The 20,043-nt window shown below is 35.5% G+C and overlaps 1 long non-coding RNA gene and 1 pseudogene across 1 annotated transcript; one reads left to right on the plus strand and one right to left on the minus strand.

The window, feature by feature from the left end:
• Positions 1 to 3,488: 3,488 nt before the first annotated feature.
• LOC128281433 (uncharacterized) lies at positions 3,489 to 4,528 on the minus strand. Its single transcript, XR_008271641.1, has 2 exons — positions 4,329 to 4,528; positions 3,489 to 3,894 (listed from the first exon to the last, which is right to left on the minus strand). It is a non-coding gene; the product is annotated as an uncharacterized LOC128281433 (long non-coding RNA).
• An 8,882-nt stretch (positions 4,529 to 13,410) lies between these two features.
• On the plus strand, positions 13,411 to 16,323 carry LOC108481457 (uncharacterized; annotated as a pseudogene).
• The last annotated feature ends 3,720 nt before the right edge of the window (positions 16,324 to 20,043 follow it).

Below are 20,043 nucleotides of genomic sequence, written 5' to 3' on the forward strand. Positions count from 1 at the left end.
AAATTTATTTTTAATTTATTGAAAAACATGTAATTTAATATTTTTGGTGTATTTGGTGTATTATATTTGTTAAATTTTATATAAAATTAAAATTAAAAAATACGGACCGAGATAGGAGTTTAGCAAAAAATTAAACCCATTTTTCGGGTCTAGCCAATCCCAAACTTAAAAATCGGACCTGTGAGAACATTTATCTTCAATTCTGACACATAAAGCCAACTGGTCATTTTTGGGTAAATTATAAAAATGGTCATTAAATTATTGTTGATGTTTTATTTTAATCATTCAATTTTTAATTTTTTTCTATTCTGGTCATTAAACTATTTGAAATTAAATTTTTTGGTCATTAAATGTTAATAGCAGTTTGAAATTTAACAGAAATACTGACGTGAACTTTTCTTATTAATTTAATAATAAATTTAGCCTTATTTAGAGTCACTTGTTATAAGTTTTTGAAGATAGTTGATACTTCTCACTGAGTTAAGTTTCATTGACATAAGGAAGCCGAATTACATAAACAAGCAATATATCCCTTATTTTATTCATGTTTATCGCAATGTTTGAAGGAATGCTCACTCTCTTAGAATGTTTACCATTAAGGTTGAAAAGCATAGTTCAACCTGGACAATGATTTCAAACCAAAATATGCTACCAAACATTGATTTTAAATTAGATTTTTAAGCCAATCCAAAACTTATAGCTTTTACATTTTGAAAAAGTATTTTTTAATTAAAAACCTTTTTAACCCTCCTTAAATCTTCAACTTTATAACAATCATAAATACTATCAATTTTTTCAAAAATACTTTTCACGGCACTGTTGAACTTAAATGATAAACTGGCCTTTAACCACTGTTTCTTAACCAGTAGCTTATCTCTTAACAACTGTACGGGTCAACAAAATTAATTCCAATCAATTTTTTGAATAATTAATTAAAAATCTAAAAGAATTTGATAAAAAATGTGGAAGGGCACAATTGTACGATGAATAGTAATGATAGAAGTTGTTTTCCTGGCACAAGGAACTTATGAGATTGTCCATTTGGTTCTATATTTGTCCACTTGAGTTAAAAGGACAAACTATTAAGTAGAAAACACCAAACGAATTGGAAGGCTTTTGTCTTCTTCAATTAGTATGACCTATATTTCTTATTAAACTTCGCATTTTACATTCAATATCATCGTCACAATCAAGATAATTTACTTTTATGTCCCATTTTAACCTGAATCATTAAAAATTATTAATTCAATTATATTTTTAAGATGATACCGTTAATGTGTCAAGTGATACCAATTTAAATTTTTAAAAAATGTTGTTTGAATTAATTTAATTTATTTCAGTGATCCAAACAATGAGGTACTGTGTTTAACTACAGGGAATAACATATATCCAACTGGCGACAATCTGGTGGAGCGAAACAGAGATCGAAGAAAGAGTAGTTTGAAGCCTTGGTCATTGTTTTAAAGAATTTGGAGTCGACTTCTGGGAAATTTAAATTGTAGAAGTGAACGAATAGGAAATCTCTTCTTTGATACCGTAATCGACACAGAAGGCTATTGTAAATGGCAACATCGATAGTTATTGAGTACAGTGACTAAAATTTTCAATTAAAAAAAAGGAATGGAAAGGAAAACAAAAAAGAAAAACGTGAAAAGAAAGAAGGAAAGAATAATAATAATAATAATAATAATAATAATAATAATAATAATAAGAGAATTGCGGGGGCGATGCTTTTGAACAAATCTGCAATCACACGTGAAGTGGAATAAAAAGTTAAGCATGTTGCTCAGCCTTGAGCTTCCGAGGTGCCCCATTCATCACTAATGGGGCCAGATTTCTCAAGGAGAGAAAGTGGTCCTAATAATTTACCTCACATTTGAAATGTGTTATAAATATATATGGATTGAATTTTTGCTATCATGCTAAAATTGAATATTCTAATTTTGGTGGATTTTAATTTTTATATTTTTAAAATTTTTAAAATTTAATCTTATTTAAACTATATAAAAATATGCGTTATATATATAATTAATTATATACTTATACTTAATATATTATATATCTAATGTCATATTTTCATATTTTCGGGAAGTGGTGACCTATGAACATTTAATTTGATTTATTTTTTTATTTCCCCGTGAATTGTATGTTTGTAAAATAGGGACAAAATTTATTCAATTCCAATCGACTGGGCGTATTGTGTAGATATTTTTGAGTAATATACTTGGAAACACCCGTTGATTTCTTTATTTCCCCGTGAATTGTATTTTTTTAATGTTTGGATATTGTATAACACTTATTTTATTGTTAATTTTGCCACTATTTAGAGGCATTTGTTTGTTATCTTGTACTTATCTTAGTTTTTTTAAATATAAAACTTTTTAAAATTTATTTTAATTTATTGAAAATATGTAATTTAATATTTTTAGTGTATTTGGTATATTATATTTGTTAAATTTTATATAAAATTAAAATTAAAACATATGGATCGAGATGAGAGTTTAGCGAAAAATTAAACTCATTTTTTAAGTCTGGACAATTCCATACTTAAAAATCGGACCTAAAATTTTGTTAGAGTTGAATCCATTCCATGGACAACTTTATTCATATATATGTCATTCTCTAATAATAATAATAATAATAATAATAATAAGTGGATAACATAAAACTAGTAGTTAAGAGCAAGAAGACAAAGAATAATTAAGTGGATAACACATTTATCTTCAATTCTGACACATAAAGCCAACTGGTATTTTTTGGGTAAAGTCTAGAAATGGTCCTATTTTAATGATTCAATCTTTAATTTTTTTTCTATTTTAGTAATTAAACTATTCAAATTTAAATTTTTTAGTCATTAAATATTAACAACAGTTTGAAATTTAACAGAAATATTGATGTGGACTTTTTTATTAATTTAATAATAAATTTAGCCTTTTAATATTTACACATTCTATCAATTTGATATTAAATATAAAAATTTAACAAATTTAACCCTCAATATTTACAAATTTTATTAATTTAATTCAAATTTTAAAAACATTTAATAAATTTAACTTCAACATTAAAAATTGATAAATGTTAATTTTAAAATTTTGTAAATTCCTAAAATATAAAGCATCATTCTCCACCTCATAGGATTCCATGTGAATGGATTTTCTTGAAATCTTTACCAAGTTGTCTTATTTAATGTATTCTTATTTAGTTTGTGGAATGAATGGTATATAGTTAGATGTCACTGTAACTGACAATGAAACGTTTGACAAAGTTGATAAATTCAGAGGTTTTGATGCTTAGCTTCAAATCAGTCTTGCCTCCCCTTCACAAAAAAAAATCAAATCTATAATTATCGATTGAGTCTTAACTCGATTAGTATGGATATTGTTATCAATATAAGAGAAAGTGAGTTCGAGTGTGCTGAAATATATTGTAATCACCAAAATTTGCCCGGATTATTAAAACTGAAAAATTAATAGATAAATAAATAAATATTTATTTATTTAATTTAAACAGTCCATAAAAGTTTTTTTACAAAGCCTAAATACACAGACCCAACAACCAAATTTTACTAGACTATCCCAGCCTAAACTAAGTCCCAAACAGTTGCAATGGACCCGTTACAGACTGGTAGCCCAAAACACCTCTACCCATTACAAACCCAAAATTTCCAGAGGCCCAATTGGCCCAAACATCTGCAGACCCAGGCAGGAAACCCTAGGGTTTCTGCCCTCTTTCTCCTCGCGCCACAAACAGAAGGTTCCAGAAGCCAGGCCTCATGACTCTTCAGCTCCTGCTACCCCGTCAAGGCCATGATTCCAGGCCCCAAGTCACGCCGAGATCAACGCCACTAGTAGACCATCGTCAAACCTTTGCCATTGCCGGATTTTTCGCAAGTACCTGCAAGAAAAGGGAAGAAAATCACAGTAGACATGCGAAGCAAATACGGAAAGAAATCAAAGATTTCTTTCCAAAACTTGTAGTAGTCGAGGCTATAAAGCCTTTTTTTTAATCTGTAAAAAAGGACACACATGGAGGGAGAGACCCGATAGCAGAAATACACCCACACATAAGCAGAGAGAAGAATAGCAGGGAATCAAAAAAAGAGAGTTTTTAGAAGCAAAGAGAAACAAAAAAGAAGGTATAGGGATTTACCTAATAGAATAGCACGAACCATTGTAATCCTTTTGAAACAGAGAAATAAAAAGCGAATCTCGTTTTTCAAAGGTAATCGAATCGTATTTTTCTTTTTTAAGCTTATCTGGTCATTTACTAACATGCACACACGCAGATCTAAAAAATAGAAACTAAGAACAGAGGGAGAAGGTTGATACCTGAGAATCGGCAAAGAAAATGGAGGGTTTTTGAAACCCTAACCATCGTATACGGTGGCTTTGGTGGCGGCTCGTTAAGTGTATGGAGACCACGCACGCCAAACCCTAGGACGAGCCAGGACGGCCACGAGGCCGGAGCTCCGAGGGTCAGAGCCCTTTTTCAGAGGTTTTTTAGTTTTTTTTTAAAGGAGTTACAGAATGATTTTTTTCTCGGGCAAAGTGGGATTTATATAGGGTCCAAAATCCGACCCGATCTGATCCGAAGGTCCGCGTGTTTTACCGCTATAGTGAGACATTTATTCCCTCGGTCCTTCCGCATTTTTAGATTATTTAATTTCATCTGATTCAAATCTCGTTTTATTTAAAATTGGCCCAAATCTTCTGTTTTCATTATAATTTAGTCCTCTGTTCTTTAAAAAGCTAACCCTGAGAGTGACACCGTTTCAGGGACTAGGGTTATTTACCCAGTGAGTCCCTGAGCTTTTAGCGTGCATTCCAAATTAATCCAAATTGTTTTTTTTATTTTTTTAAATTAACCCTAATATTCTCTCTAGTTTTAATTTTAATCCTTACTCATTATCTATTATTTTAATCCTTAATTCAGTTTTATTCCTTTCAAAATTTGCCCCATAATTTTGTTAAACTTTAAATTTAGTCCTATATTTATTATATTATTCTATATATATATATATATATATATATATATATATATATATTATTTGTTTATTTTAATTTTACTTTTATATTATATATTATAAAATTGTTTTATTATAAGTATTCTTTTAATTATATATTATTATTACTTATTATATATATTATTTTCCTTAAATTATTATTTTACATCTCTTTCATATATTATTATATTTTCACATATATTATATTTATTAATTACTTATATATATATATATATATATATATATATACGTTACTTTATATTATATTTATTATTTTTCTTATATGTTTATATTACATTTTATTATATAATCTTTATTTTGTTTCATTTTTATATTATTTATTGTTTTTTTATATAGATGTTATGTATATCATGTATCGTAAATTATATTATTTTATATATATATATATATATTAAAAAATGTAAATTATTATTATTAAATCATATTTTTAACTCACATTATATACACATTTCATTTTTTATTTATTTACTATATATATATATTATTTCATTTTAAACTAATATTGTTATATTATGAAATCTCTTACATACTTTCAAACTAATATATTATTATATAATTATTATTCTTTTATTATGTTATTATATTATATATTAGATACTATTTTAAAATGGAAATGAAATATCTCGTTTTTATTTGTATGTATATTTTGTTAGCAATCAATCATTTTTATTAGTTCTTCTATATGTTTTGTATTGTATGTTTCATGTATGTGTTAAATTTTTTATAATTATATGCATATTGACATTACATTTATTCTATTTTTATATCATGCATTATTTGATTATGTTTGTTTTATATCATGCATCATTTAAATATTATCTCATATGTTTATATATCTTGTTTATTCATGCTATATATCTTTGTTTGCATTTTTTTTTGCTTTATATGTATTATTCTTTATATCGTAGTATTCATTTTTATTTACCTAGTACAATAATATATTATTATGATTTATAATGCAATATAAATCTCCACGCATCATCTTTAAAAGGACAAGTCTCCAAAATTTTCAAAAAAATATAAAGGCAATACTTGGTGTTTGAAAATTTCGAAAAAAGTAGTGCCCTAACTTATTGGGTTGTAACTTTTCTCGTTAAGTTCGAATAGTCAAGTACCCTTCTAAAGTTTTTAAAGGATCTCAAAATATAAGTGACTGTCTTGGAATTGCAAAGTGATATGTCCTAACTTACTGGATGTAGCATTTTGCTGTTTTGAGATAGAGATTTCTAAAGGCTAACCTATAGTCGATACTTTGATACAAGTAAACCCAAATTTTCAAATACTTTAAAGAGGATTACATCTTAGAATTTCTAATTTCCGACCTTAAAGACATTTGATAATCAATTAGGTACCAATTTTTGGGCGTTACGAGGGTACTAACCCTTCCTCGTACGTAACCGACTCCCGAACCCATTCTTTTGATTTCGTAGACCAAAACCAACGATTTTAAAACAAATGTTTTAAAGGTGATCCAATCACACCTAAAAAGATTGGTGGCGACTCCCGTTTTCATTTTTCTTAAAGTCGATTCCCATTTTCCAAAACTCGATTTGAAAATGGTTTCGACAGCTTAGCGACTCCACTGGGGACCAATAAGAGAGTCAAGCCGTGTAATTGATTATCTCTTGTCTTGATGTCGGAAATTTAAAAAATTCTAAGATTTAATCCTCTTTGCATTACATGTGTTTGTATTATTGCATGTGTTGCTATATTCTAATACGCATTGCATTTGCATGACCGTTGTGGTCACAACCTTAAGTGGGAGTGAGAAGCTACGCCTTCGTGAGGTTTTCACCTTCGTGCAGGATAGTGGATCACTTTTGGGATACATCCGTACCTATGATTTCGTGAGATTTTCATCTCCGTGTAGCCATAGGGAAATGTATTCCCCTGAACTGAACTCGATTCAAATGAGCCTATAATGGGTGAGGATCGAGGAATCTGCTGGTTCAGGTACCTCAAACTTTAGAACCAACCTCATATAGAAAAAACCATAAGAGCCCAACTTAGTTAGAGTTAAACTTTAGATATTACCCTTATAAATTATTGTTGAGATTTATTGATATCATGTGATACTGACTATTTCTCTTCTTTTGTTTGCATGACATTTTGCATTTACAAAGGGATCGATTCACGGTCAGTGTCTAAATTAGAGAGTTTTATTATGGAGAACGAACTTCTTGATAGAGTGGAGGGCAACGCCAACGTCCATAGATGGTCTGAGTAAACTCAGTTAGAAAAGAGAGATAGTATAGCTGCGGGATATATGTCGGAGCTGTCAGGATATACTCGCATCAGTGTTACACAGAATAATCTCCAAGAGCTTAAGGAGATTTGGGATCAATGGGGCAACGAGACTAAACAGTTATTCTACGGTAATTATGGAGACTTACCTTACTTGCTCGATGTTCAAATAGATGAGCACTTGTTTCGAGCCCTCGCTCAGTTTTGGAATCCAGCGTACAGTTGCTTTACTTTCGGGGAGGTAGATTTAGTGCCTACCGTAGAGGAGTACACTGCTTTGTTACGTTATCCCAGGTTCCAAGAAGATAGAATCTATTCTAGAGCTGCTAATGTCCCTACCTTTTGGAAGAAATTGATGGCTATTATAGGGATAAGTGAGTAGTGGATTACGGCCAAAATTAAAGAGAAGGGTGAGTGCAAGTGCATTTCATGGGATGCTTTGAAGGGTCTGATTTTGACGCATCCCGATGAAACAAAGAGGGTAAATGTTTTTGCCTTAAGTTTGTACGGATTGATGGTGTTCCCTAGGGCTTTGGGATATGTGGATGAGGCAACCACGGATCTTTTCCATAGACTCAGTAAGAGGGTTACTTCTGTCCCTGCAATTTTGGCAGAGACATTCAGGTCCTTAGGCACATGTAGAAAAGATGGTGCAGGCAGGTTTGTTGGTTGTGCACAATTGCTTCTAGCTTGGTTCTATAGTCATTTTCGGTTGATAGATAAGGTCGTTTGTTGGGTTTTCTTCGAGGATTACTCACTGCTGAAGGACATAGTCATTTCAATTAGGAGAGTTGATGTTCCAGAGGAGAATTGGATTGCACTACTTCAAAATCTTCACTCAAAAGATGTTGAGTGGAGAGCTCCGTGGATGATTCCTGGTGAGGTTCTTTACCGTTGCGGCAGTTTCAATTGGGTCCCTTTATTGGGAATTTGGGGTGCCATTGGTTATGTTCCCTTGCTCGTGTTAAGACAATTCGGTTTGAGGCAGTTCATGCCAACAACTCATGGGCTAATTCAAAGTGAGTTTGCATATAGAGGAGCCAATTACAAGAAAAGGGTCGGTGAGATCTCTAGTGCTTGGAACAAGATGTGTCGGTTGAAATGAGTAGCTATTGGCCCAGCTACGACTCCAAAATATGTTGAATGGAGAGGTAGAAGGATCAATGATAACGTTCTTGAGCCAAATATGGAAGGAGCTCGACCGATGGAGGAATATCTGTAAGTGATGCCCTTGGAGTTAGAAATTATGAAGAAGAATTTGAGAGGAAAAATCTAGAGCTCGAGAAAAGGATAGCAAAACTTGAAGAAGAAAAGATTTACTTGAGTTTAGATATTGATGTACAAAAGATGGAAGTCGAAAAAGAAAGAAAGGAAAAGAGGAAGATTGAAGAGGATAGAGATGACTTGAAGGAACACTACAAGAAGGCACAGGTATCCTTGAGAAGAGCGAAAATAGGAGGGTCTTGGATCGATTCTGAAAAGAGGTCCAAGAAGGAAAGGCTAGAGCTGTGTATTGGGAGAAGAAGTTTCAGGAGATGCAATTGCGGAATTTGGCATTAGAAGAAGAGAATAAAGGGTTGAAGTCTAAAGTAACTGAGCTTGGAAGATCCATTCGTTGGCATCGCAACCATGATTCTACAGTCGAGTTAAAAGAGCTAAAGAATAAAGTTGAAGATTTGGAAGCAGTATTGCAGGAAGGTAAACTTCAGATCGAGCAACTCGAGACGCAAGGAGATTATCTAAAGGGAGAGCTTCATCAGTCTAGAGGGCAAATTAGAGAAAGGGATCATGTCATGGAAGAAGCCATAGCTCAGATTCGAGAGGTTGCGAATATGTACAAGACTTGGCTGTACGAGCCGATGTATTGAGTATGATGTGTGGGTCGTCGTCAAACATAGGAAGAGAGTTAGCCCTTTTATTAGATAGAGTTAAAACTTTGGGCATTAGGGCGAAAGCATACTTGTAATCCATTTATATGGAAAGATATTCTTTTTCTAAATAAAGTTTTCTAAATGAGATTGAATCGAGATTGATTCCTTCACTGCATTCATACATTTGCATTATATCATATCATATGCATTTAAGGTTATAGAAAGACCCTAATTAGTTAAATTTTCTTTATAAAGGTAGAAAAGAAAACTGGAAATTATATATCCTTACGGCACTCGCACTAAAACTAAGAACATGGATCAAAGGTTTGAGCAATTGCAAAAGGATATGCAAGACCAGTTGCAAGAGCAGTTGGCTAAGATGCAGAATGAGATGAGGGAACAAATGATGGAAGCTCAGAGGAATATAATGGCTGAAATGGCTCAGTTACTGAGGGCCACTGATAAAAGAAAAGCTCCTATGGCCATCACTGAAGAGGAAAATGAGGGTCCTCCTCCAGGTTTTACACCGCCGCATGTATCATTGCAAACTGAGGCACCTCCTAGAAGACCATCTACTACTCTGAGGCCTCAGTACGGGCCAATTGATGCTGGTGTCCATGTGAATTTCCCGATTGGTTCAGGACTTAATATGAGTGACAATCTTACTAATCCTCTTGTTCCCGATCTAGATATGGTGGAAAAGGAGGATTTGAAGGTTGAAGCTACAAGGCAATTGGATGAACGCTACAGATGGTTAGAAGAAAAGTTCAAGGCTTTGGAAGGCATTGGCAATAATCATGGGGTTGATGCCAATGACTTAAGTCTGGTCCCAAACCTAGTGTTACCTCACAAATTCAAAATGCCATAATTTGAAAAGTACAATGGCACCACTTGCCCAGAGGCCCATATCACAATGTTTTGCAGAAGGATAACGGGGTATGTAAACAATGATCAGCTGTTGATCTATTGTTTTCAAGATAGTTTGATAGGAGCGGCAGCCAGATGGTACAATCAGTTGAGCCGGGCTAGAATAGGTTCATGGAGGGATCTTGCACAAGCCTTCATGCAACAGTACAATCATGTAACAGACATGACCCCTGACAGGATTACCCTGCAAAACATAGAGAAGAAGCCTAATGAGAATTTTAGGCAATATGCACAGAGGTGGAGAGAGGTAGCGATGCAGGTCCAACCACCACTGTTGGAGAAGGAGACCACTATATTATTTATTAATCCTCTGAAAGCCCCATTTATTACTCATATGATTGGAAGCACTACTAAAAGTTTTGCGGACATAGTTATGGCAGGAGAGATGATAGAGAATGCCATAAGAGGAGGAAGAATTGAGGGGGAAGTAGTCAAAAGATCAGCCCCAAGAAGAAAAGACAATGAGGTAAACAATACAAGTGGTTTCAATTCAAAAGCAGTCACAGTTAGCCAGCCCAAAGTAGCCACAGTTGGGCAACAAGACTCTCAAAAGCAGGAATCCAACATTAGGCATGAGAGGATGCAATTTACACCTATACCTGTGACGTATAGGGAACTCTATCAAAATCTATATGATGCGCATGCTATAGCCCCTTTCCACTTAAAACCATTACAACCTCCGTATCCTAAATGGTATGATGCAAATGCCGGATGTGAGTATCATCTTTGGAATATCGGGCACTCAATCGAGAATTGTCTGGATTCAAGAAAGCCGTAGAGAGGTTGATCAAGAATGGGGTTTTGAAATTTGAGAGTACCCCAAATACTGAGAATCCTTTGTTGAACCATGACAATCAAGGAGTAAATGCCATTGGTGAAGCCGGTGAAAAAAGGGAAAAAGAAAAGGTTGATGAGATAAGGATGCCTATGAGGGTAATCTGGGAGGAGATGATGAAGAGAGGTATGTTAACCTCTAAAAATACGAAAGAAAGAATGTGGGATTACGGTAAGTTTTGTGAAGATTGCGAGGAATTCAAGGCCTTGGTACAAGGCTTCATAGACAACAAAGAGCTACAGGTTTATGAAGGTAGCTCTAGTGAAAAGCAAGTATGTGTGCTGGAAAATGAATAGCAAAGAACCAGTAGACCAAAGATCATTATCTCTCTGCCAGGGAATAATAAAATGGGGACACCAGCAGCGCCCAAGGTTATTATCCATACACCTACTCCTTTCCCTTACAAGAATAGCAAGAAAGTACCATGGAGTTATGACTGTAGCGTGACGGTGCTGGGAGAAGGAAACATAGCCAGCGCATCTAAATATGTACGAGATGAAGGTTCCCATACGCGAAGTGGGAAGCGTTATGATATGGGGGACGTCAGAGTGGAGCTCGCAAAACCCAAGAATGTTGAAATTGAGAAAAAGAGTGAAGTACCTGTTAACGAGCCAGTGAGGGAGGAGGAAGCAAAGGAATTTCTAAAGTTCCTTAAGCATAGTGAGTACAGTGTGGTCAAGCAGTTGCGTAAGCAACTAGCACGCATATCGGTTTTAGCCTTATTGCTAAGCTCTAAAGTGCATCGAGAAGCATTGTTGAAGGTACTCAACGGGACATATGTCACTCATGATATATCTGTCAATAAGTTGGACCGGTTGATAAATAACATCAATGCTGATAATTTCATCTACTTCAATGATGATGAAATTCCACCTGGGGGCATAGGGTCAACTAAGGCTTTGCACATCACCACTCGTTGCAAGGATACACGCTTCCAAGTGTACTCGTTGATAATGGGTCCGCTTTGAATGTCCTTCCATTATCTACATTGAACAGATTACCCATCGACAGTTTGCACATGAAGACATGTCATAATGTGGATAATTGTTTGTTGAGAAGGCCATGGATACACTCAGTAGGAGCGGTGCCCTCTTCACTGCACCAAAAATTGAAGTTAGTGACAGATGGACGCTTGATAACCATCAATGCAGAGGAGGACATCATAGCAGCTGTCACCAGTAAAGCCCCTTATGTAGAGACAAATGAGGAGGCTATCGAGTGTTCTTTTCGTTCCTTGGAAATTATTAATGCTACCTTCATTTCGGAGGGAAGCGAGGTACCGGTTCCCAAAATATCCAGAGCAACAAGGATGGCCCTGCAAGTAATGATGGGGAAATGAGCATTGCCAGGAAAAGGACTAGGAAGACAATTGCAAGGAGGGATTCAAGTCCCAAAATTGATAGAGAAGAAGGATCGTTTTGGTTTGGGTTTTAAGCCAGACCATAAACAAAAGAGACGGGAGATGGAAAAGCGTCAAGCAAGAAGGAAGGCGCGTTTGAATGGAGGAGAAGTAGAGTGGGAACTGATGAAATTCCCACCTATATCCAAAACCTTTAAGTTAGGAGGGTTGCTGGTAGAAGAGAGTCATCAGATCAATGTTGTACATAGTGAGTGGTTTGGACAGGAAAACCTCGAGGGTATTCGCCCTTACGAACCGGGGAGTTCTCTAAACAATTAGACTGCGGAGGATCTTCCTGTAGTCTTTAGAAATATTTCAGAGTAATTCTCGAAACATGTTTATTACTCTAGGGCCTAGGAGTAGTAAGATTACATTTGTGAAAATAGGCTTATGTTCATCTATTATTATTAAAATAAAGCATAACTTTTACTAATTTAAAAGAGTATTGCCTCATTTTTATCAACCAATATTCCTTTAAAATATTCCTTTAAATTCTAACAACTCTTATTCTTCTATTCATAGCACATAAACGATCATTCTTAAATTCATTCATTCTTTGTATATTCTTTCATACCCCTCACAGGTCTCTAGATATCAATGATATGAGCGCTAATACTGCTGCTCCTGATTTCTCTTGTGAGCAAGACATGTGTTTAGAGGAGCCTCAGGATTTTGAAGATGTTCAAGATTGTGACGTATCTCTCGATCTATTAAGAATGGTAAGACAGGAGGAGAAACAAATCATGCCACATGAAAAAGAGGCAATAGAGAATATAGCCCTAGAGGAAGGGAAGGAGGTGAAAATTGGAACACTGATCACTAATGACACAAGGCGTAGCTTGATTGAGTTGCTTCAGGAATTCAAGGAATCTTTGCATGGTCTTATCAGGATATGCCCGGATTGAGTACTGATATTATAGTACATCGTCTTCCGATAAGACAAGAATGTAGACCGGTCCAACAGAAGTTGCGAAGAATGCGGCCAGGCATTATCCTGAAAATAAAAGATGAGGTCAAGAAGCAGTTTGATGTAGGATTTTTGCAGGAAGTGAAGTACTCTGAATGGGTAGCTAATATTGTACCAGTCCCTAAGAAAGACGGGAAGGTACGAATGTGCGTTGATTACAGAGATCTAAACAAAGCAAGCCTAAAGGATAATTTTCCTCTGCCACACATTAACACTTTAGTAGACAACACAGCAGGATATTCGTTGTTCTCCTTCATGGACGGCTTCTCAGGATACAATCAGATAAAGATGCATCCAGAGGATATGGATAAAACTACTTTCATAACATTGTGGGGCACCTTTTGTTATAAAGTAATGCCATTTGGGTTGAAGAACGCAGGCGCAACATACCAACGAGCCATGGTAAACTTGTTTCACGACATGATGCATAAGGATATTGAGGTATACGTTGATGATATGATCGCCAAGTCGCGAACAGAAGAAGAACACATTGAGGTCTTGAGAAGATTGTTCTTAAGGTTGAGAAAATTTCAGTTGAAGCTCAATCCAGTAAAGTGCACCTTTGGAGCCAGATCGGGGAAGTTATTAGGCTTCGTAGTCAGTGAAAAGGGAATTGAAGTTGACTCAGACAAGGTCAGAGCCATACGAGAGTTGCCTCCACCACGTACTCAAAAAGAAGTTCGAGGATTCCTAGGAAGGTTGAATTACATTGCTCGGTTCATTTCACAATTGACTAAGAAATGTGATCCTATCTTTCGTCTCCTCAGAAAGCACAATCAAGGTGTTTGGGATGAAGAATGCCAGAATGCTTTTGAGAAAGTCAAGCAGTATTTGTTGAATGCTCCAGTGTTATCTCCGCCTAGTCCAGATAAACCGTTAATACTATACTTGTCAGTTTTTAGCAATTCTATGGGATGTGTGCTTGGTCAGCATGACAAGTCAAGGAAAAAGGAAAAGGCAATTTATTATCTCAGTAAGAAATTTACTGACTGTGAAATGAGATATTCGCCAATCGAAAAGTTGTGTTGTGCGTTGATTTGGACCACACGGAGATTAAGACAGTACATGCTATACCATACTACTTGGCTCATCTCAAAATTAGATCCATTAAAATACATGATGGAATCAACGGCTTTAAATGGAAGAATGGCGAGATGGCAAATTTTGCTTTCAGAGTCCGATATAGTCTATGTAAGTCAGAAGGCTATCAAAGGAAGTGCGGTGGCAGACTTCTTGGCCAGTAGAGCTTTGGAGGATTACGAGCCATTGAATTTTGATTTTCCAAATGAGGAGCTAATGTGTATAGCAGCAACTGAAGATTCTCCATGAAAGCTAAATTTTGATGGGGCTTCTAATGCAGTCGGAAATGGAATTGGGGCAGTCTTGGTATCCCCGAATGGTGACCATTACCCGTTCACGTGCAAGTTGGATTTTCACTGTACAAATGATATGGCTGAATACGAAGCATGCATCATGGGGCTCCAAGCAGCCATAGAAAGAGGCATAAAAACCCTAGAAGTATATGGAGATTCTGCGTTGGTAATCTATCAGCTAAGAGGTGAATAGGAGACAAGAAACCCTAAATTGATCAATTATCGAATGGTAGTTTTGGGGTTACTAAGAGAGTTCGATGACATCACCTTCAACTATCTCCCACGAGATGAGAATCAGATGGCAGATGCTTTAGCAACCTTGGCTTCAATGATTAAGGCAAACAAAGAGGAAGAGATGAGACCAATTCAAATGAGTGTCCATGAATCTCCAGCTAGCTGTTGTAACCTTGAAGAGGAAGAAAAGGATGACAATCCTTGGTATCAGGATATATTACGATATGTAAGAGATCGTAAATATCCAGCACAGGCATCCAAAAATGACAAACGAACCCTGAGAAGATTAGCTTGTGACTATGTTTTAGAAGAGGATGTTCTATACAAGAGAAGGAAAGACCAAGTACTTTTGAAATGTGTTGATGCTGTGGAAGCCAAGCTAATTTTAGAAGAGGTTCATGAAGGTGTATGTGGTACGCATGTAAATGGGTTCACGATGGCAAGACAAATCATGAGGTTTGGCTACTACTGGGCCACTATGGAAGGAGACTGTATCAACTATGCCAAAAAATGCCATAAGTGTCAGATTTATGGAGACAAAATTCATGTACCACCCTCACCTTTACATGTCATGACGTCTCCATGGCCATTTTCCATACGGGGCATGGATGTCATCGGACCAATATCGCCGAAAGCTTCGAATGGACATCGGTTTATTTACGTAGTGATTGACTACTTTACAAAATGGGTAGAGGTTGCTTCTTACGCAAATGTTACCAAGACAGTTGTAAGTCGATTTTTGAAGAAGGAAATCATTTGTCGGTATGGAATGCCTAAGAGGATCATATCCGACAATGCATTGAATTTGAACAACAAAATGATAGCAGAGGTTTGCGACCAGTTCAAAATCAAGCATCACAACTCTTCACCCTATCGTCCAAAGATGAATGAGGCAGTGGAGGCTGCCAATAAGAACATTAAGAAAGTAGTGGGAAAGATGACTGAGACTTATAGGGATTGGCATGAAAAGCTACCGTTTGCACTCTTGGCTTATCGAACGTCTGTTAGAACTTCTACTGGGGCAACTCCGTTCTCGTTAGTTTACGGGATGGAAGTAGTTTTACCTATTGAAGTGGAAATACCTTCTCTCCGAATTTTAACAGAGATAAGGTTAGATGAAGCTGAATGGGTTCAGTCTCGATATGACCAGCTAAACTTGATTCAGGAAAAGAGGCTGAAGGCTATCCAACATGGTCAGATGTACCAGAAGCGTATGATGCGAGCTTATGATAAAAAGGTTCGTCCAAGGGAATTCCGTGAGGGGGACCTTGTGCTAAAGAAAATCCTTTCTATTCAGAAGGACTTTAGAGGAAAATGGATGCCAAATTGGGAGGGCCCATACGTCGTGAAGAAGGTTTTTTCTGGTGGTGCATTGATTTTGACAGAAATGGATGGAAAAAGCCTACCCAATCCGGTGAATTCAGACTCAGTCAAAAAGTACTTTGTCTAAAAGCGAAAAGAATCTAAGGTGAAAACCCGCAAAGGGCGCCTTGAAAAAAAAATGGAGAGGCCAAGGTGAAAACCCACAAAGGGCACCTTGTGACCAAAGGGATTTTGAGTTGAAAACCCGAAAGGCGACTCAAATTTTGAAAGGCATCTGACAACCTTGCTATATTTGACTTGACAGAGTGAGGCACAGTGTACATTGAGGCATCAATAAAGTACTTTGGATCTTTTAAATACATGTCGAACTCAAGAAAGGCTTCGGGGAACTAATTTATAGATGCTCAAGCGGCGATATTTAAAGCATCTGATTTTTATCCTGTTTGCTATCTTTAGATTCTATTTCTTCTTAAAGATATGCTATCATCCTTATTTCCTTTGCACTGTTAACAATTCAAATCCAATTATTCTCAAAGATTTACTCATCTCCCGATATTTTTAAAGTATGTTGCATTGAAATAATGATAGATGAACTAAAATATTTTCACAAATGAAGTTTTGCACATTACTTTGGGAATTTCTAGATGATACAAGAAACTAAAACAGGACAATTGTTTGAGAAATTCACGTAAGTAAGGGATGAAGGAACTCGAGGGATTTCTTTCTTCCAGTCCAAAAAGAAATGGATGATTCAATTCTTACAGACATCCTCAGTAGATCATAGCATTGGAGGAAGGCCTACAAGCTGAGTAAGAATAAAATTTTGAGAAAGACAAATGAAGGAATGAATGATGACACCTGAGATAGGGGTCATATTCACAGCACTTTGCATCATAACATGTTAAGGACATTCGACTCATTTCAATCATAGCATACTTAGGCATAAGCACATACTCATCTTACAGGTCATGTCCTCTAGGGGATAATGAAGATCAAAGATTTCAACATGGCATCCCTGGGAAACAAATTGAAGACAGCAGATCTAGACTTCAGACATTTATGCTGAAGCAGATCCAAGATGATTTGGTATTCTTGAAACAAATCGAGGACATAGCAGATTTGACTCTCAGACGTTCTCAAATATAGTAGATCTAACCTTCAGATGTTTATACTGAAGCAGATCCAAGATGATTTGGTATTCTTGTGTTTACAAGAAACAAATCGAGGACATAGCATATTTGACTCTCGAGCGTTCTCAAATATAGCAGATCTAACCTTGATGTTTATGTTTATTCTTGTGTTTACAAGAAACAAATCGAGGACATATCTAAGATGATTTGGTATCCTTGTGCTTACAAAGAACAAATCGAGGACGTTGTAGATATGACTCTCAAATGTTCTCAAACAGACTCAAGATGATTTGGCATCCTTGTGCTTACAAGGAACAAATCGAGGACGTTGCAGATATGACTCTCAAATGTTTTCAAACAGACTCAAGATAGTTTGGCATCCTTGTGCTTACAAGGAACAAATCGAGGACATTGCAGATATGACTCTCAAATGTTCTCAAACAGACTCAAGATGGTTTGGCATCCTTGTGCTTACAAGGAACAAATCGAGGACATTGCAGATATGACTCTCAAATGTTCTCAAACAGACTCAAGATGGTTTGGCATCCTTGTGCTTACAAGGAACAAATCGAGGACATTGCAGATATGACTCTCAAATGTTCTCAAACAGACTCAAGATGATTTGACATCCTTACAAATCGAAGAAGCAGACTCAGTGTCTCTGTGTTCAGAAGAAAACAGATCAAAAATATCAGCATAGCATTCTTGGGGTCGTAGGGAGAAGGTAGAAGACCATTCGAGGAAAAGATCGCAAAGATTGGGCTAGGCCGGGCAAATTTGGTCTTTTATGGTCTTTGCTCAATTCCTATTACATAACAATGAGCAAATAGGGGCAGCTGTAATCACCAAAATTTGCCCGGATTATTAAAACTAAAAATTAATAGATAAATAAATAAATATTTATTTATTTAATTTAAACAGATCCATAAAAGTTTTTTACAAAGCCTAAATACATAGACCCAACACCAAATTTTACTAGACTAGCCCAACTAAACTAAGTCCCAAACAGTTGCAATGGACCCATTCTGATGGTAGCCCAAAACACCTCTACCCATTACAAACCCAAAATTTCCAGAGGCCTAATTGGCCTAAACATCCAGAGACCGTGCAAGAAACCTTAGGTTTCGCCTCTTTCTCTTCGCGCCGCAAACAAAAGGTTCCAGAAGCCAAGCCTCATGACTCTTCAGCTCTTGCTACCCCGTCAAGGCCATGATTCTAGGCCCCAACTCATGCCGAGATCAACGCCACCAGTGGACCATCGTCAAGCCTTTGCCATTGCCGGATTTTTTTGCAAGTACCTGCAAGAAAAGGAAAGAAAATCACAGCAGACATGCAAAGCAAATACGGAAAGAAATCAAAGATTTCTTTCCAAAACTTGTAGTAGTCGAGGCTATAAAGCCTTCTTTTTAATCTGTAAAAAAGGACACACACGAGAGAGAGAGACCCGATAGTAGAAATACACCCACACAAAAGCAGAGAGAAGAATAGCAAGGAATCAAAAAACAGAGAGTTTTTAGAAGCAAAGAGAAACAAAAAAGAAGGTATAGGGATTTACCTAATAGAATAGCACGAACCATTGTAATCCTTTTGAAACAGAGAAATAAAAGGCGAATCTCGTTTTTCAAAGGTAATCGAATCGTTTTCTTCTTTTTTAATCTTATCCGGTCATTTACTAACATGCACACACCCAGATCTAAAAAATAGAAACTAAAAACAGAGGGAGAAGGTTGATACCTGAGAATCGGCAAAGAAAAGGGAGGGTTTTTGAAACCCTAACCACCGTATACGGTGGCTCTCGTGGCGGCTCGTTAAGCGCGTGGAGACCAAGCACGCTAGACCCTGGGACGAGCCAGGACGGCCATGAGGCCGGAGCTCTGAAGGTCGGAGCCCTTTTTTCAGAGGTTTTTTAGTTTTTTTTTTAAAAGGAGTTACAGAATGATTTTTTTTTCGAGCAAAATGAGATTTATATAGGGTCCAAAATTCGACCCGATCCGATCCGAAGGTCCGCGTGTTTTACCGCTATGTGGGACATTTATTCCCTCGGTCATTATGCATTTTTAGATTATTTAATTTCATTTGATTCAAATCTCATTTTATTTAAAATTGGCCCAAATCTTCTGTTTTCATTATAATTTAGTCCTCTGTTCTTTAAAAAGCTAACCCTGAGAGCGACACCGTTTTAGGGACTAGGGTTATTTACCCAGTGAGTCCCTGAGCTTTTAGCGTGCATTCCAAATTAATCCAAATTGTTTTTTTGTTTTTTTAAATTAACCCTAATATTCTATCTAGTTTTAATTTTAATCCTTACTTATTATCTATTATTTTAATCCTTAATTCACTTTTATTCCCTTTCAAAATTTGCCCCATAATTTTGTTAAACTTTAAATTTAGTCTTATATTTCTTATATTATTCTATATATATATATTATTTGTTTATTTTAATTTTAATTTTATATTATATATTATAAAATTATTTTATTATAAGTATTCTTTTTAATTATATATTATTATTACTTATTATATATATTATTTTCCTTAAATTATTATTTTACATCTCTTTCATATATTATTATATTTTCACATATATTATATTTATTAATTACTTATATATATATATATATATATATATTGTTTTATACATTACTTTATATTATATTTATTATTTTTCTTATATGTTTATATTACATTTTATTATATAATCTTTATTATGTTTTATT

This window comes from Gossypium arboreum, chromosome 10 (genome assembly GCF_025698485.1).
Source record: "Gossypium arboreum isolate Shixiya-1 chromosome 10, ASM2569848v2, whole genome shotgun sequence".
Classification (NCBI taxonomy): domain Eukaryota; kingdom Viridiplantae; phylum Streptophyta; class Magnoliopsida; order Malvales; family Malvaceae; genus Gossypium; species Gossypium arboreum.